The sequence below is a fragment of the Labrus mixtus genome, chromosome 18 (genome assembly GCF_963584025.1).
Source record: "Labrus mixtus chromosome 18, fLabMix1.1, whole genome shotgun sequence".
Taxonomy (NCBI): Eukaryota; Metazoa; Chordata; class Actinopteri; order Labriformes; family Labridae; genus Labrus; species Labrus mixtus.
This window is the reverse complement of record NC_083629.1, coordinates 24,054,201-24,074,546: the sequence shown is the minus strand read 5'-3', so window position 1 is coordinate 24,074,546 and position 20,346 is coordinate 24,054,201. Positions and strand designations below refer to the sequence as shown.

At 41.2% G+C, this 20,346-nt stretch overlaps 1 protein-coding gene and 1 long non-coding RNA gene across 5 annotated transcripts in view; both read right to left on the bottom strand.

The window, feature by feature from the left end:
* Nucleotides 1-11,452: 11,452 nt before the first annotated feature.
* Nucleotides 11,453-13,119, bottom strand: LOC132993605 (uncharacterized). Its single transcript, XR_009676495.1, has 3 exons — nucleotides 13,074-13,119; nucleotides 12,188-12,274; nucleotides 11,453-11,992 (listed from the first exon to the last, which is right to left on the bottom strand). It is a non-coding gene; the product is annotated as an uncharacterized LOC132993605 (long non-coding RNA).
* Nucleotides 13,120-19,344: 6,225 nt separating this feature from the next.
* slc4a11 (solute carrier family 4 member 11) overlaps nucleotides 19,345-20,346 on the bottom strand; it is a 94,769-nt gene continuing 93,767 nt past the window's right edge. For all 4 annotated transcript variants that reach the window (XR_009676426.1, XR_009676427.1, XM_061062773.1 and 1 more), the window contains one exon: nucleotides 19,345-20,346. This exon is cut by the window's right edge. The gene's annotated coding sequence lies outside the window, so the exon portion shown is untranslated.

The window sequence follows — 20,346 nt, the reverse complement described above, 5'->3', positions numbered from 1 at the left end:
AACAAAGGTGCATGTTGTAGTGAAGGGGTTGCCAAACTTTTCCATGCAAAGGACCAGAGGCGTGTGCAGACTTTTTTTAAAAATTTTTTAACTTGGGTGCCCAAACTGGGGGCGCCGACTTTTGCAGGGGTGGCCTGAAGTGTTATATGTGTTGCGACTTAGAAATATTTGTATGTAATTCAATTTGACAGAAGAAAGCACACTACACTATAAGTTAGAAAGTACTGTATATATTGGGGCGCTGGTGACGCAGTGGTTAGTGCGCACGCTCCATGTATGGAGGCTGTCGTCTCAAGCGGGCGGCCCGGGCTCACATCCCACCTGTGGCTTCCTCCCTGCATGTCGTTCCCCACTCTCTCTCCCTGATTTCTGACTCTATCCACTGTCATATCTCTCCATTAAAGGCATGAAAAGCCCAAAAATAAATCTTAAAAAAAATAAGTACTGTATATAATATTATTTCACATTTGTTTAATTTGTTAATTAAAAAAACATACAGGTACTGTAATGTCATGTTAGTTTACACAGAAATTAAAAAGTTCTTATTAACTCTTTTAATTTTAGGTTTTGATATATGACGTCATCGGCCTGCGTGCAGAGGTGACATAAATGGTCGTGGTCGTGGTCAAGAGATAACGTGCATGTATGCCGTTTTTTTTGTTAGGACCCGATGCTTCTTAAGAAAGATAATCATAAAAAAAATACAGCATCGGGAAGAATAAAGTTGCCAAATGGAAGACAGAGTCCTGGTCTTTTCATGGGTGCAACATATGCGCACACACACACACACACACAAATGTCAATTATTTACCCTTTCTTACTTCACCAATCATATCTCAACTCACTCCCTACACACATTCAACACTGCACCGACCCTCCTACTTTCAAATCACTGATCAACACTCACCTCTTTAAAAAAGCTTATAATGTATGATTGTGATGTATTTTCTGTTTTCTGTAGTTTTACCTTTATTGTCGTTATCTTTATGATTTATGTGTAATGTTGCAATGTCTGTTAGTCTGTCCTTACTGTGCTGTTCTCTGTTTTTTTTTAACAATTTGTAAAGTGTCTTTGAGTTTTTGAAAAGCGCTTATAAATAAAATGTATTACATCTACTTTATAACACGAGATCGCATCGTTCTTTTAACGTCATGTCTTGCCTCCTCGTCGTAGCGGTTAGTGTGTAGACTGTTCAGGACTGTCCCACTCGCTCGAGGTGAATTCTCCTGATGATTTCCTGCTGCGTTCTCACATCAGCTCACTCAGGCGGGGGGCTGACAGGAGAAACTCTGGATGAAGTCTGAGCAGTGGCGAGCGGTTCTAGAGTCTGTTGAGGTCACATGCAAAAATTCACACGGGCCCCTCAAATTTAGCAGGGCATTTTTTTGAAAAAATTTCTTCTTCATTTTAATTTAGTCAAAAAATGTGCATTTTTGAAGTTGAAAACTAAAATGCATAAATAAAATATATGAGTCATAATTTTATTTTTGAGTCAAATAATACACCCATATTGTGAAAATTTAAAATAATTTCTGTTAATGCATTTTCATTTTCAAATTAGCGTTATCATTTGAATTCTGATCACTAGTCGCTTCCATACAAAGAAGCTTTCACTATTATATCATAAATAATCTGACACCAACTATTTTTTGTTAATGTGAGTTTTTTTAAATTTCCTAAATTTTCATTAGTATTGTTTTCAATATATATATATAAAAAAAACACTAAAAACATAAATTTTCCTTTTGTGACTTTCATTGCTGTAGGTTGTCAGAGCAATAATGCATGAGATGCTTAACAGCACAAGAATGAGTGCTACCAGAAGGGGTCCCCTTAGGGAGGTTTCTCACTGTCATTCATTGCAAACTTTGCACATTTTGAGCTACTGTTGGTTTAGAGTTTGTCACCCTTCAGGGGCCCCAAGCAGTTGCCTGGAGTTTGGTGCAAGTTTGAAGATCTATATTTTCATTTAGCACTTATGTTTTGTTGTGTGCGGCTGTGACTCAGTGGTAGAGTCGGTCGTCTCTCAACCTAAAGGTCAGGGGTTCGATCCCCAGCTCCTGCAGCCACATGTCCGACGTGTCCTTTGGCAAGACACTTAACCCCAAGTTGCTCCCACTGCTTATTCAATGGTGTATGAATGTGATTAGTTACTTCTGATGGACTCTTTACTCAGAAGTCTCTACCATCAGGGTGTGACTGTGTAGGTGTGACCTGCGGTGTAAAAATGCTTTGAGTAGTCAGAAGATGAGAAAATAAATATACAAGCTCAAGTCCTTCTACGTTTTCTACCTGATTTGAGACGTCTTAGCTGAAAATGAGCAAAAGCTTTCAACTCCACAAATCCTGAGTGTCATGCTCTCTATCAGAACTATGATAAGTTACACTGTCCAAATCAATTAAAAATTAAAACCGCAAGCGGTGATGAAGGGCCACCCCTGTGCATGTCAATCATGGATGTGTTCAGGGCGGGCCCTGTATCATGTATGAGAAATTTTAAAATGATTGAACACTGCATGGCAGAGATATAACCATTTATTTTTTTGGCAAGTTGCCAAAATACATTTCAAACTTTGAACGCACGCCACGGCCACGCCCTTTGATGAAATAAAGTGCAGAGTACAATGGGATGTGTTGAACATGTCTTGAACACACTTGAACCTGTGTTTGCGTCGAACGGATGAACGCTTTCGGACTAGCTTTATTTTTCACTTCTGCCAGTCTTTAATTTTATACATATGTTTATGTATTTTAGTTTTACTTAAACTGTATTTCTGTTTTCAAAAACAACATTTTATTCATATTTCAACAAAATATGCACAGAAAATAACATTATGCACTTATTAACAGTTAATAAAGCTCCTCTGCAGGTACTGGATCTAAAGTGGGAACACTACTTATAAAGGTTAATAAATACTTTATTATGCACTTATGAAAAGCTCAGTGGGAACAGGGTCCAACTTTCAAGTAAACGCAGAAACAAAAAGGAGGTCTATTGAACTTCCACTCAAACAGTTTTTGAAAAGAAAAAGGCTACCACAAATACAAGTATTATCTTTAACGTTGACTGTAAACAACATTATGAAAACATTTGGTGTGTCATAGCTACCAACATATCAAGTTCAGGGAAAAAGCATAGTTGTTTTTAACCCATGTTACTGTAAATAAAGTGTTGAAGGTGGACAAACATCAGAAGACTAGGACACCTTGAGCCCAAGGTCTGAATACCAGTCAAGAGATGCACACAGGAATACATGTATGTAAGGAACACAAATATTGCAGGACAAGATTACAATATACAATTTACTAATGCAATTAACAACTTAATTAATAAAGTGTGCACATGAAATCAAACAAACATTTGAAGTGTCTAAGCCCAGTCTTTTTCGTTGGGGTTCAATCCAGGTGTGTGTTTCTGGTTAATCTGTGCTCTATGAAGTAGCGAAGGAAGTTCTTCCTTAGAAGAAACAGTCTTCTTAATCCCACTTGAGGTCTCGAAGGTTGGGCTCACTATCCAGTTAGCTGCTCGACGTTCTATGGTGGATGCTCTTCTTGGTGGATGGTCTTCTGGATGAGCCCAAAATCCGCATTTTACCAAAACCTGACCTACAGACAGGTCACACCACCCCTATAAAGATAAACATGCACGTCAGCATCAACACAGGCTTCATCTCAATTTAAGCACTTAACATTTAACACCAAGTATTAAAATAACATCTGTTGTTATTCACAATTTTCCATTAGCTCTGTTGTACTACAAAAAAGGTTAAATATTTTCATTATCAATTTACTGTTGAGCTTTTTATTGATTAAAGAACATAGGAAACTTTACTGTAATAACTGTACGATGAAACACTGAAGTTCTGTGTGAGAGACTCCACAAAAGAGAGTGAAATTAACAAGAGGGAAAAACTTTCATCATAACTTGTATTAAACTATTCCTTACTCATTTACATACATACTGTGGCACCCTTCATGGTGTCAAACCTTTGCTCTTACAGATCACAAAAAGCCTGAATAAATACTACATTTTTCACAACACAAAAGCTAAGTGATTAGCAGTGGCATATGACATTTTACATGTATCTTCTTAGCATCGCGGCTAATGCTAATTGCACAGGACTAGCCATGTTTCAATACACCTGTTAGCATCAAGGCTAACACTAGCTTAACGGATAGCGGATCCAGCCTTGATCAGCTTTTTTTTCGGCGAGATTCCTCTCCCGCAGCCGCCCTGTCTCTCACCCACCCCTGAGACCGGGGGCCAGGGAGAGCAATCTCGCCCTCTTTCCCTCTTTCCCTCTTTCCCTCTTTCCCTCTTTCCCTCTTTCCCTCTTTCCCTCTTTCCCTCTTTCCCTCTTTCCCTCTTTCCCTCTTTCCCTCTTTCCCTCTTTCCCTCTTTCCCTCTTTCCCTCTTTCCCTCTTTCCCTCTTTCCCTCTTTCCCTCTTTCCCTCTTTCCCTCTTTCCCTCTTTCCCTCTTTCCCTCTTTCCCTCTTTCCCTCTTTCCCTCTTTCCCTCTTTCCCTCTTTCCCTCTTTCCCTCTTTCCCTCTTTCCCTCTTTCCCTCTTTCCCTCTTTCCCTCTTTCCCTCTTTCCCTCTTTCCCTCTTTCCCTCTTTCCCTCTTTCCCTCTTTCCCTCTTTCCCTCTTTCCCTCTTTCCCTCTTTCCCTCTTTCCCTCTTTCCCTCTTTCCCTCTTTCCCTCTTTCCCTCTTTCCCTCTTTCCCTCTTCTCTACCGTGCAAAGCATGAAAAAGCCAGAAAACAAATGCAGAAAAAAACACCAAATTATACAAAAGTCAAAAATTGATGATTTTATTGCAGATTTTGTACATTTCTGCAACAAAGCAAATCAACTTTGTTGCTAGTCCTGTACAAGACTCTAATCACTATTTAACTAACACGCTAGCATTTAAAGGGTTACAATCCTGAAAATAATTGAATGTTTGGTAGTTTTGAGCAAGTTCAAAGTTGTTTAACTTCACAGCAGAAAAATATGAATACATTTGAGGAGGGCACAAGGGTTCTAGCAGTGGTGTTGTCTTACCTTGATATACTGTGGAAGAAGCTTGTCACAAGGCAGGATATTGCTTTCCACTGTGGCGGCGAGAATCACAAAGAACTCCAAACACTTCCCTGTCAAAGTCAATTCAATTAGAATGATTACAGCCAAAACCAAAAATGCCATTGGAAAAACATCAGTGATTAACGTATAAGACGGACGAGGCAGCAAAGATATATTCCAATACAGTTTAATTCATGATACACCACAAAGCATTATCTCTGTCTTGAAATAAAACATGACACTAAATATGTTTGTATTTATTATATCAATGTTTCCGTGCTGTCAATTTTCTGATTTGTTTGAATCTTATACACTTGTACGACGGAGGATTTGGGCCTCCTTAAATCTTGTAAATTTACAGCTTTATTCACGTAAATTTACGACTTCAATATCGTAAATTTACAAGTTCAATCTCATTTTGGATTTTTCTTTTTTTGCGTGGCCCTAATCCTCCGTCGTACACTTGTACAGTGGGTACAGAAAGTATTCAGACCCCCTTAACATTTTTTACTCTGTTTCACTGCAGCCATTTGCTAAAATCAAAAAAGTTCTTTTTATTTCTCATTAATGTACACTCAGCACCCCATCTTGACAGAAAAAAACAGAAATGTAGAAATTTTTGCAAATTTATTAAAAAGAAAAACTGAAATATCACATGGTCATAAGTATTCAGACCCTTTGCTGTGACACTCATTTAACTCACATGCTGTCCATTTCTTCTGATCCTCCTTGAGATGGTTCTGCTCCTTCATTGGAGTCCAGCTGTGTTTAATTAAACTGATTGGACTTGATTAGGAAAGGCACACACCTGTCTATATAAGACCTTACAGCTCACAGTGCATGTCAGAGCAAATGAGAATCATGAGGTCGAAGGAACTGCCCAAGGAGGACCCAAAGATCACTGTGGCTGAGCTCCAGAGATGCAGTAGGGAGATGGGAGAAAGTTCCACAAAGTCAACTATCACTGCAGCCCTCCACCAGTCGGGGCTTTATGGCAGAGTGGCCCGACGGAAGCCTCTCCTTAGTGCAAGACATATGAAAGCCCGCATAGAGTTTGCCAAAAAACACATGAAGGACTCCCAGACTATGAGAAAGAAGATTCTCTGCTCTGATGAGACCAAGATTGAACTTTTTGGCTTTAATTCTAAGCGGTATGTGTGGAGAAAACCAGGCACTGCCCAATACAATCCCAATAGTGAAACATGGTGGTGGCAGCATCATGCTATGGGGGTGTTTTTCAGCTGCAGGGACAGGACGACTGGTTGCAATTGAAGGAAAGATGAATGCCGCCAAGTACAGAGATATCCTAGAAGAAAATCTCTTCCAGAGTGCTCAGGACCTCAGACTGGGCCGAAAGTTCACCTTCCAACAAGACAATGACCCTAAGCACACAGCTAAAATAACAAAGGAGTGGCTTCGGAACAACTCTGTGACCATTCTTGACTGGCCCAGCCAGAGCCCTGACCTAAACCCAATTGAGCATCTCTGGAGAGACCTGAAAATGCCTGTCCACCAACGTTCATCATCCAACCTGACAGAACTGGAGAGGATCTGCAAGAAAGAATGGCAGAGGATCCCCAAATCCAGGTGTGAAAACTTGTTGCATCATTCCCAAGAAGACTCATGGCTGTACTAGCTCAAAAGGGTGCTTCTACTCAATACTGAGCAAAGGGTCTGAATACTTATGACCATGTGATATTTCAGTTTTTCTTTTTTAATGACTTTGCAAAAATTTCTACATTTCTGTCAAGATGGGGTGCTGAGTGTACATTAATGAGAATAAAATGAACTTTTTTGATTTTAGCAAATGGCTGCAATGAAACAGAGTGAAAAATGTAAAGGGGTCTGAATACTTTCCGTACCCACTGTACATCATAAAATGGGTTTTTCATGAAAGACACACCTTCTCAGAGACTGAAAGGGAAGGTCTGCAGTCGTATTTCTTGTGCAGGTCCAGGAGCTGACGGAGGTGAGACACCAGGGACTTGAGACTCTCCACCTCTTTGGAATCATAATTATCCTCCTTAAAAAGAACAAAATTAAAACAAAGGTCAGGGTAGGCTATAGGGCTGTGCAAGTAAGTGCAGTTACATCGTTATCCCAATGAAAGGATTTGCAACAATCACATTGATGTCGTCAGAATAAAATTTTATTTATGCAGACAAGCAATGCTTTCATTCATTATGTGTACATTTAACTGTGATTGGTTCGGACTAGACTATGTGGTTATATGTCAGTTGCAAGTTTAAATTATGTAAACCAAATTTTGCATAATATGTGACCTTTGAGTTGTAGACACAGAGCTGGCCATAACAATTTTGGTTGACCCTTATATTGCAGACAGTATTCATAAATATAAAGATGTGTGCCAGTTTTCTTTAAGTCCAACAGTATTCCTTTATTTTAAAAATAAAAACTATATTTCTTATAAATACAAATAACTAGTGTAACAGAACTAACAACATCAAACAGGGCAGGGAGCAGAAATTGTCCCAGACGGCCCAGGGATGGCTTTAAATGTTTTATGACTGCATCTGGAGAGAGAAGATGAGTATTTGTGAAACAATGGGCATTTTATAATATAGTGCGAACACAACATTTTCATAAAAAATATTTTACAAATGAAGAAACATCCAAACATTGCATCCAAATAAAGTTAAGTACCTGTTCTCGGGCAAACCCTCTGTGAAGCATCTGACGACGACAGAAGAAATAAGCTCTCTTCGACTATTGTTGAGAAACAAAAGAAAAACAAAGACCGCTTAGTATGTTAAAACCTTTATCGCATTCTTAAGTATTGAGCAGGCAAGGAAAGCAAAAACAAGATCTACACAACAAGAAGCTCCCATTTGAAGGATTTATTAAGTGATGTTTCGAGCCAACTGAGGATGAGCATGTTGGCACGATGGCGTCTTTGTGTGCAAAATATGTTACTTAATGTGAAGAAATCTTTACATTTAATGCATGCAAGATCCATTTACCACTGTAATAAATGTTGATCGCTTACCATGTTTATTTCTGTCTGGACGAGACAGAAGACTGAAGACACATCCACAGAGTACCAAACAGTCATCGAGGCAGAAATCATAAAGCTTTATGTTGAGTTCAGGACAGCCTCGTGAAAATCACATCACAGTTCTTTAAAAGCGTTTGTACAAATACCTGATAGTCGTCTTGTGTAGTCAGTGTAATCATCCTCATGCTGCTTTTTTCTTGGCTGTGAAACATATCATTTTTTAAGTCCCATTTCTCTGTATAAATCACAGCTGTAGTATGTTTTACATCACTGATACATGGAGGCAGAGTCGCACTCTGTGGTTAGTTCAAAGTCATGAACGGCCACATCGGGCCAACAGTGAATCATGACCAGGAAGTGAAGGTCCCAAAGACTCAGTGTACTTACCCAGACAAAAGAAAGCAACAAAAAGAGGCTCAAATACTTGTCCAGATGTGTATCACAGCTTCAATTAAGAGCAAAGAACTCACCTCACTGTCAAGAACATACAGCAGATTTCCCACCACCAACATCTTCCTCACTTCTTTAAAACATAGAAAGAGAAATTAAACAATCGTCACACAATCTTTTCCAACAGGCCTCTTAACTTTCATGTTGTGTTTCTATTAGTTATTCTCTCTTTAACCCATTAGAAATCAAAAAGTTTATTTACAAAGCACTTATCAAACACCAATGCTAAAAAGTGCTTTACATAATGTACAAATCCCAACAATACACAAAAGGTCTCAATTAAACCCCAAAACAAAAATGTAGCAATAAACAATACATAAGGCTTTCACACTTGCAGAAAACTCCTGAAAAAGAGCCAAATTTCACAGACTGCACCCAGAGTTTCTCCTGCCAGACCCCTAGTTTGCTCATTCTCTACCGTCAAAAGCAGTTAAAATGCCAGAAAAACAGCAAAATAGAAAAAGCAAATATTACAGATTTTGTGTGTAAATTTTTTCCACAAAAAGGTGTCCAGAGGGAATATCTGACAGTAAATATTACAGCCAAACCCAGTTTAAAATGCAGTCGGAAAAACAACAGTGATAAACGTATAAGATGGACAAGGCAGCAAGGATATCTTCCAATACAGTTTAATTCATGGATACACCCGTGAATATAATTTTTTCAAGCACAATAATGAAACAGTAACTCACCAAGTGTTTGCATGGCCCAGACTGAACATCACCACTGTACTGCAGCCCTTGATGTGGTAATCATTGCTCGAGCAGAAGTCTATCTTGATTTGAGACTGGAGCCGAGTGTGTAGCGAGGTGGGATTAAAATTTTGCTTATCAGAAAATAAAAAATAACCCTAACAGAAGAGGGTCTCGACTAACCTCTTTCAAAGATCCTACATCCATTTTTTCTATGGCTGTGATGACAAAAAGAAAAATTAATGTTTCATTTGGTCAACAATAAGGCAAAGTTTGAAATGTGGAAAAACCCATCTTTACATGAGTAGAAACACATTGTATATCCCTGTTGACAAAAACACAACACATATTCTCTACCAATGCCTAAAAAAGAAGAACCACATCTTTCTGTAGGTAATGAAATCCATTGGGATTATTACAGCTGGTGACATCATCAAAGCCATAGGTGAAATCAGACAAACATTTCATGGCCAGACACAGGCCTTCACATGTAGTGTGTCTTATAAAGACTCTTACCCTGGTGAGAAGGATTCTCTTGTGGGAGACTGTTAGGGACCAAGCAGTAAGGCACGACACACAGGAGTAAGTTTAAAGAAAAGGTAGGTTTTTATTTGACCCAAAAATAGAAAACCAAGTTTACAAACCAAACAGACCTTGTCATCCGTCTCCAAGGTGAACTCTTGGAGTTCGCAAGAAGGTAGTACCGGAAGGAATCAAGGGCCCACTTGATAGCCAGTGCCTCCTTCTCCACCGTCAAATATCGAACCTCTCTGGGGAACAGTTTCCGGATCATGTAGGCGACTGGATGCCGATCATCCTGAAGTCCCTGGAGTAACAGCTCCCAAAGCCCTGTCAGAAGCATCAGTTTGCAGAAAAAAATCTTCATCAAAGTTTGGGCTGTACAGAAGAGGTTGCTTAGTTAGTAATTGCTGGATATCACTGAAAGCTTCCACCTCTGTCCACTGGATCTGATTGGGACTCCGGGATCTAGTCAGGTCCGTGAGAAGCGCTGCCCTGTTGGAGAAATTGGGTATGAAGTGGTGATAGAAGCCTGAGAGCCCAAAAAAGATCGGAGCTGCTTCCTCGTTTGTGGCAGGGGACAGGACTCGATGGCCTGGATTTTGTTGACCTGAGGGCGTACAACCCCATTGCAGATGACGTGGCCCATGTACTTTGTTTCTGCTGCAGCAAAGATGCACTTCGTTAGGTTGACAGTCAGCCCGGCAGAATGAAGGCGATCCAAGACAGCTTGCAGGTGTTCCTAAAACCGTTCGGGGGTCGTTGGCACTGTTGAGAGAGTTTTGGATGGCTTTTAGTGGAAAGACTTCTGGATACTTGGTAGCAAAGTCTGTTATAACCAGCATATAACAGTTCCCTGCTTTGCTTGTCTCTATGGGACCAAAAATGTCCATCCAAGGGCGCTCAAATGGGGTGCCAATACTGGGTAGTGGTTGAAGTTGAGCTCTGGGGGTGTTTTAGCAGATGTTATTTGGCACTGAAGGCAACTTTCACAAACCTGAGCAACATGTCTGCGCAGGCCAGGCCAGTGGAAATGTTTTTTAATGCGAGCTGTGGTTTTGTGGGCCCAGGTGGCCAGCCCAGGGAACTGAGTGCCCCAAGGAAAGTGTGGTTTTTCTAGCTGCCTGGGGAACCACTAGCTGCAACGCTGACTCTTGTTGACGATAGAGGATGCCATTTTGCAGGATATACTCATCACTTACGATGTCCAACTCAGCTTCCGGCTCCTTCTCCTTTGCTTTCTGGAAAAGAGAGACCAAAGACGGATTAGTTTTCTGCATATCACTTATATTACCTGGAACTTGAAACCCTAGTGGTAACTCTGGCTCAGTGCTGGTTGGTGGTGTCATCACTGTCTTTTGGAATTTCTTGTGCCTTCTCTGTCTGCGGGTTTTCCGAGACTTCCCAGGTGTGGTCTCCAACTCCTCATTGCAAAGGAGCTCATTGGATTGCATGGCCTGCATTCTGTTTACCACAGCGTTACACTTTCTGCTTTTAACTGGTAGGTCTCTTTCTAGAACAGCATTAAAAGGCAGATTATCAGCAACCCCAATGTTCAAATGGTAAGTTTGACCTTTTACCTTAATGTAGATGTCAGCTGTTGGATAAGGCTTCTCGTCTCCATGAACACAACAGATAAGGATGGTGTCACTGCTGCTGACAATGTTGGGTGGTACAAACTTCCTGTGTACCAGTGTCTAATCACTCCCAGAGTCAAGCAAGGCCATAAGAATGGTTCTTCAATGTTTTGCATTTTAATATAAAAATCATTTTTAAGCACATTTGTGTCATCTTAACTGAGATGAGTTTAGTATGGCCTTCAAGTCCACGTAAATAACAAATTAGCTTTTTGATGGAGGGTTTTGTTGGCCTGCTAGCTGGCTGACCCCTCCCACATGGGAGGCTTACCCACACTGGATGATTCCCCCTGTGGGAACTGTTGGGCTGGTTTGTGGCTGTCCTTTGTCTGCCTCCATGCATTGTAGCTCCATGGTTGACCCTTCTTCCGTGCAGCCACAGAGACATCGGCCAGCTTGGTAGTCCCCGTTGCTGAATCTGTGTCATGCTCTTTGATCGATACCTGAAGCTCAGGGGACAACATTCTCAAATATTGTTGTAGGATGGTTATTTCACTTACTTCTTGGATGCTTTTACCTTTTGGCTGGATCCATTTCCCAAAGAGCTCCTTGAGCATCACATACAACTCTTTAGGGCTCTCATCAGGGTTGATGTCCAGGGAGCGGAATCTTTGCCTGTAAGTCTCAGGATTAATGTAATTTTTAGCAAGAATGGCAGACTTTACCCATTCATAATTAAGAGAGTCATCAATGTCCATATGCATATAAGTACCTCTAGTTTGCAAACCAAATTATAAGAACTAGGCCTATAAAAAAATATAACTTTAAATCAACAAGATGGCAACTAAGGTATGGACTCAAAAAACAGACCTGATGTCTGAATGAAGGTTTCCATTTCTTCACAGACCACCAGAAACTGTCCGTCCAGGTAAACATCAATGGCGTCCACTTCAGTTTCTGAAATGCAAAGTATGTGACTCATCAGAATCCTATAGAATCAGTTAAATTAATTATTTTCAATAAAAAATATTTATTCAATAGGTATACAGAGGAGCAGAGATTGCGATATCTGGTTAAATTGTCTGATTTGTGTATTTATTTTCTCTGGTACCATAGCTGTCCATCTTTTCAATCTTTGACCTGGCGCTTTGCATTGTGGGAAACAGTCAGCGAAGACTGGTCTGATGATCTACTGAATATTTTTCCAGAGAAATCAGTACATACTCAAGTATAGTAGATGTTTCAAAAACAGCCTGAGAATTTGTTGAACCTTCTTTCTGATACAGGCCCCTGACAGATAGCAAACAGTGAGTCAGAGACGAGAGGAACTTACTGAGATGACCAGAAGCAGCAGGATGGTTTGATAACTCTGATCAAAACAGGATAACCATTTTATCAGCAACAACACTCCAGTTTGAACCACTGGAGGAGGAGAGACTGGGATCTGCCTGTGTCTGAAAAAAAAACCCAGCAGTTCCACACTTACAAATTGGCACACTAGTGTTCACATTGATTGATTGGACTTTGTCAGAAAAAGTCTGAGTCCCTGCAGACTGAAGCTTGGAATTTTCCACATCGCTAGATACATGGAAAGAAATGTCAATCTCAATGTTTGTAAAGTAGTTTGCACAACTGTCTAGGAAGGTTGTAGAAAGGCAACTCAGCAGATGAAGATTTTCCAAGAGATGAATATACAGTGATTAAACATGTTAACTTAACAAAACAACAAAAGTTCAATGTAAATAAGGCAACTTACTTCATGATTAAATCAGACTAAGAAACATGTTAAAGGTAGCACGTCCTCACCTCTCCTCATGCAAGAGCACATGGCTCCTGGCTTTATAGATGGTCCCATTAACAAAATGGCCGCAGCTGGGTGCAGCACAACTCAAGTGGTGGGTTTACACTTTTCTCTTAAAGCAAAGAAATCTACATAAACCCTTAAATTAACCTCGGATCATTTACTCAAATAAATTAACTTTAAATAATTAAATTACATTCTACCAGTAACTCAAACATTAAAGAAATTATTAGAAAGAAAACATTTCTCAGAAATAAAACCCCTTCAAAATGGTCTGCCCCAGTGATGTCAGCAATGACATCATCAGTCTGATAAATACCCAGGAAGTGCTGGCCTATCCCCTTTTAGCTGCATGGAACCACATGGGAAACTGAACAAAAGAACAAACAGAGGTAAGTATGGATAAGACAATCAATGATATTTTGCAGTTCCAGAAACTAAATAAAAATGACTGAACTAAGTCAAGACTGTATGTTTGCTTTAAGTTAATTTATGCTTTGATGTGAACTGTAACTTATTGCTAACACAAACACACCAGGGATAGTAGTAAGTGCTGCAATGTTACACAAGCAAAAAAAAATTAAAGCTAAATACACAACTGTAATTAATGATGTGATTTGATATTAAATACAATTCATTTCCTGAAAGGATGCATCCGATCCATATGCATAAAATCCAGAAGTCTTGGCTACAATGTTTGCAGTGATGACATGGTGATACTGCAGTTTAATGCCCTCACAGCTGTGATATGAAGATCAGATCACTGTTTGCATCCTCAACAATCAAACTTCTGATTGCATTTCTTTCTATTTTTTTAAATTTCAACATATTACAATCAGTAATAATCAGTAACAATCAGTACAATTGATTAAGAACCCGATTGCTGGTCGGAGAGGACGCTGGCGTGTTTGTCGCCGCTTCTCCAGCTAAGCCTAAGTGTAGACTACTCTTGATTATTGCTGTATTACTTTGACCTATCCCGCCGTCTCTTGTGTCTTATGATTTAACCTCAGTTTAATCCTAAAGGTTAAGTCTCACTTTATAGTTTCTTTTGAGCGTTCACATAGCCTACCTGTCGTCGGCACCTGTCAACGCCAGCTTCAGACCTTCGGCCCCTGACCTTCGGCTGCTAGTCCGCTCCCGCGGCTAGCCTAGCTAGCCTTCGCTCCGGTCACTGAGGCTAATGCAGCTATTGTTGGCAACTGACTCGGCTGCCTCCCGTCTTCTACTTTCCGCCTCCACCCAGTCATCCTCTACAGTTCATCTGGACATCCTTCATTCGGCACCACTTCAGCCCCACTGACTGCTATGCTGTGGACCACCCTGACTTGCCTGTTACTCTGGTTGACAAGCCTGCGGCTACCGGCTAACAACTCCAGGATTAGCGAACCAACATCCCCTGCTGGCATGGCAGTGAAGTACTCCATCTCACAACTGCTCAAACTCAACAATAACTCCACTCCTGCATGTATCTCCACCATTAAAACCTTTAGACTACTACGATGACCCAGATACATCCACAGAAGCTCCCGGCGCAAGTTTGTTTACTCCCGGTCTAGCCAGCATGGCCACTCCATCCCATCACTCTGGTCAGCTGAGCGGACTGACACACCCCCACTACGTCATCATCACAACAACGAGCAGACGCGCTCTCCCTGTCTACGAGCCCTGCCTCGGGAGCCCATGGACACAAACACCATGCAAACCCACATGAAATTCACTCTGTTTAACACCCGGTCTCTTAACAGCAAAAGTGACATTCTCAATGAATTCATACTGGACAATAAACTGGACTTCCTCTGTCTCACTGAAACTTGGCAACAACCCCTGGATTATCTCTCACTCAACCTGACCACACCAAATGGATACACTTACATAGACAGACCACGCACTGAGGGCCGAGGTGGCGGCATTGCAGTCATACACAGACAGGACATAAAAACTAGCCTCATCTCCCTTCCTCCTGCTCCCTCATTTGATTCACTTGCTTTTAAACACTCTGGCACCACACAGCTGGTCATGGTTGTTGTCTACCGCCCTCCCAAGCCTAACCCATCATTCCTCTCCGACTTCTCTCATTTCCTGACCCAGCTTTGTGCTCTCTCTCCCTCCATCCTCCTCCTCGGTGATTTTAACATACACTTGGACTCCACAAACTCAACAATATCCACTGAATTCATCGAAATACTGAGCTGCTTAAACTTAACTCAACATGTCAACTTCCCCACCCACAACCGCGGTTACATCCTGGATCTAGTCTGTTCCACTGGTCTCTCCATAAATCACCTCTCAGGCATGGATCTTACCATCTCTGACCACCTAGCTATTAACATAAACATTGACATTCCCACCCCCCTACCAAAACAAAAACCGCTCAATCCACTTCCGCTAACTCAACAATGTCTCTCCTTCCGCTCTATCATCTGCCCTCATGGACAAAATGTCTGCCTTCCCTCCCCGTGACCTAACCGCTCCCTCTGACCTCACCGACTACTACAATCACACTCTCTCCTCCTGCCTCGACCAGCTCGCACCAATTAAAACCAAAACAATCTCCTTCACCCACTCTGCTCCCTAGTTCACTCCTGACCTCCGTCACATGAAAACCCATGCCCGTCAACTGGAAAGACTACGCAACAAAACCGGACTCACTGTACACGCTCAAGCCTACAAAGATCACCTCCAACAATACAAAGATGCCCTCTCCCACGTCCGATCCACCTACTACTCCCATCTCATACAGTCTGGCTCCAGGAGCCCTAAATCACTATTCTCCACCATCAAAAAACTCCTCAACCCTCTGGACAACGGTTCCCAATCCTTCACAGCAGACAAATGCACCTCCTTCCTGTCATTCTTCTAAACAAAAATAGACACCATCTACAACAACCTAGCCCCTTCTGTATCTGTCCCCCCTTCTTCCACCTGCCCCCCCTTAACCTGTCAGCCCCTGTCTCAGTTCTCCCCCATCTCCTCTGCAGGGCTTTCTGACCTCACAACAGGAATGAAAACCTCCACCTGCCTTCTGGACCCCATCCCCACCAGTCTTGTCAAGGCCTGCCTTCCTACCCTATCCCCACTCATTATCTCAACAATTAACTCCTCCTTCTCCACAGGTACCGTTCCACCATCTCTCAAACTTGCTGCTGTCACCCCCATTTTGAAAAAACCTGGACTCAATCCTGACATCCCAAACAACTTCAGACCCATCTCCAACCTCCCCTTTTTCTCAAAACTTCTGGAACGTGCTGTTGCTTCACAACTCAAAATTCACCTCTCTGCCAATGACCTCTATGAATCATTCCAATCTGGTTTCCGTTCCCACCACAGCACCGAAACAGCTCTCCTCAAGATCACCAACGACCTTCTCCTCTCCTCTGATGCCGGAAACCTCAACATCCTCATCCTACTGGAGCTAAGCGCAGCTTTTTACACCATTAACCATTCCATCCTTCTCTCCCGCCTTGAAACCACATTCAACATCACCGGCACTGCACTCTCCTGGCTCAAATCATACCTCTCGGACAGATACCAGTTCATCAGTATCAACCACTGCAAATCCCCCACTGCTCCTCTCTCCGAAGGTGTTCCCCAAGGTTCAGTACTAGGTCCCCTCCTCTTCATCATGTACATGCTCCCCCTTGGTCACATCATCCGCCGCCATGGACTCCAGTTCCACTGCTTTGCCGACGACATCCAGCTCCACATCGCCACCAAAGTCATCACTCCTGCCACTCACTCAATCCTCACTGACTGCACCACTGAAATGAAATCCTGGCTTCAAACCAACTTTCTCAAACTCAACTGCGACAAATCAGAAGTCATTATCATCGGCCCCAAATCCCTCATCAAATCCACCAACAACTTCTCCCTCACCATCGATGGCTCCACAGTGCTCCCTTCCCCCCACATCCATAACCTTGGTGTCATCTTCGACCAAACCCTCTCCTACGACAAACACATTAAACAAATCACCAAAACAGCCTTTTTCCACCTCAGAAACATCACCCGCCTCCGCCCATCACTCTCATTCTCAGCTGCCGAGACCCTCACCCACGCATTCATCACCTCCAGATTAGACTATTGCAACAGTCTCCTCTATGGTTCACCATCCAAATCACTCAAGAAACTTCAATACATTCAAAACTCCGCTGCTCGTCTCCTCACACACTCCCGCACCCAAGATCACATCACCCCTGTCCTTCATGACCTCCACTGGCTCCCCATCCCCCAGCGTATCCACTTCAAACTCCTCATCATCACCTACAAAGCCCTCCACAACCTGGCTCCCCCCTACCTGTCTGAACTCCTCCACCGACACACTCCCACCCGCACTCTCAGGTCTGCGGATGCAAACCTCCTGTCCCCCCCCTGCAGGACCAACCTTCGGTCCTGGGGGGACAGGGCCTTCTCCATTGCAGCTCCCACCCTCTGGAACTCTCTCCCTAAAAACATCAGAGACTCCCCCACACTCACTTCCTACAAGAAATCCCCAAAAACTCATCTTTTCATCACCACCTACAACCACTGACTCTCATCCTCTTCCCTTGACACTATTTCTATTTTGTATTGTTCTGTTAGTTTTTGCTTTGTTTTTTGTTGTTGTTTCCTGTCAAAGCGTCTTTGAGTGCTATATAAATCTAATTTATTATTATTATTATAAATAAATAAAGACTTAAGTGACAAGTGGTGATTAAGAGAAGAGCTGCTCACCCACTTTGTCACAGTGTTATGTCAAGTGCGCTGATTCAGCTGACTGTAAACTCCCCTAAGTGTTACCACAGGGCTAGGGTTGCAGGAAGAGAGAAACCCTGAGGTCTTACTGGGTGCTGCCATATTTTGTGTCTGTGCTCAGTTCACTCACAGAGTGAAGGATTATAGGGGGATCTGCCGGCTAAAAATGTTGTTTCTCAGAGAGTATTACAAACAGTTTACAACTATATCTATTTTTTCTGTCTTTTGTAAATCTACAGACACTGAGGACGGCATAACAAAGCATATGAACATCAGCATCCTCCTGGTGATAGAAGATGAGGTCGTCCTGGAGCATCAGATCAAGCAGCATGGCATGAAGGGCTATTGGTAGCATATGGTAGCTATGCTCATGGGTATGCTGTATGCAATTAACATTGCCTACCAAAAGGAAGTGCAGTATACATTTAAAGTCATACAGAAGAACCTATTGAATATCGGTGGTGACCACTGCCCCCTTCAAGGGTCCATGGACTGAGAAAAAGACTTCTTTGTAAAGCTGTGAGGTTGGGAGTTTTCTGAAAGCTTCCAAGAAATATTTGGACATTGTCTCACAGATCTTTTCTGAAATGTTTGTTTTACCTCATTAAGATCACCTCATTAAATTTGTGAATTCCCTGATTTTATACGTTTATTGCATCTGAAAATACTGAGAAAAGTGACCGATAAATGCAGCACAAGAAGGACAACTGATTTTTGCACATTCTTGAGTGGAAATGTTTTTACCAACAAGCCAGCAGAGTATTTGAGGTAAAAAAAAAAACATTTGTAAATGTTTAGATGTGCTATTTGATCTGATCTGCTATCAAAGGTTGAAGAACTAAAGTTGGTTGGTTTCTATGATAAAACGAATAACTTGTAGAGATTATACCTTTTTTTTAATTTGTATTTGAAAGGAAGTTGAAAGTTTCCACCAAAGCAAAGAGAATCACTAAAAATGTATACACTGGACTGATTTAAGTTGACTAAAATATAAATATATATATTCAGTTTAAATTGATTAATTCATTTAACTCAGTATTTTAGATGGATTCAACTTTTGATGAAGTATTTTAACTTTGGATTTCAAGTCAAAAGAAATTGAAAGAGCATTTTGCCTCAACTAGATAATGAAATAATTTCACAGGAACTGAGTTGTGTTCAAAAGTTTTGTGAACTTTTTGTATTTAAGTACAACTGACTTGATGTCAAGTTTATTTGACTATAGAACATTTTATTTCTTTGGAATAATCACAAATTTATCTCAACGTATCTTTTTTAAGTTCAGGTAACTTAACATTTTAAGGCAACCCAGACACTAACTTTTTTAAGTCATAACTAGTTTTTTTTTTTTTTTTTTACAGTGCTGTTTTATCTTTCCCAGTCCTTGTGATCAAACTCTGTAGATCATCTTCATCCTGCTGTGAACTTCTAATGCTGCAGAAAATGAAGTGTTCTACATTTCAACTGATTTGAAACAAGCAAACCCCAAATATTTACATCACTACTACTTTTATTTGGCAAACAGCTTGAGATAGTTTCTCTTTTTCAGTGTACAGTATATATATATACTATAATAAACCAACACATTCTGCTTGATATCCTCTTTTTTTTTTCTTCTCATTTTTACATATTACAGCTTACAAATATAGCTGATCTTTTAGACAAAAAAATTACAGATTTCTGTTTGACACCTAAATAATTATGCTATATAAAAATCCACACATCTTTACATTCATGATTAGAAAAAGTCGGCTATATGAAACCAGGGGAAAGAAAAAAAGAGAGAGAGGAAAAAACCAAAACACCACAGTATACGCAATTTTCAAACAAATCCAATTAGGAGGGAAGGGAGGGGGGGGGGTCAAGGTTTCACAAACGGAGTCATCAAGTGTCGCTTGCTCTGAATCGATCCTCTGAGAGAAGTTTGCTGCTATTCCAAAAAATCATCAGTACAGAGAAGATATCGAGGAACAACAACTATACTGTCACGTGAGAAGAAGAATTAAATCTCTGAACTCGGTGCAAAGTTAGAAACTAAATACCTTGCTGTGGATTATAATGGAGAAGAAATTAAACGTCGCATTGCAAACTGTACATATTACTTCATACCTCACGATCTCTCTGCTCTGTCACTAAATCTGTCTTTTAAGCCTCAGCCCCAAGGATTATGCAAAACTTCCCTTCACGCTATCTTGGCGTGACGCGTCTGCTTAAATTGGACATCTTCGCTCACATCTGTAAGACAAAAAGACCAGCATGAGGGAGCTGCCATTTGAGATATCAGGGGGAAGCAACTAAAGCAGGATGAAATGCAGCAGTGGGCCTGCCTCCTCCTCGCCGTGTTTTTGCTACTTAAAGACTTTATATGCGATTTTTTGATCCAGTAGATGTCGCTCTTGAGCACCAGCATGAAACCAAAACAACTCGTGCTGCATTGTTGTGTTAGCATGCTAATGCTAGCGATCTTTATTATGCTCGTATCTTCACACTGCAT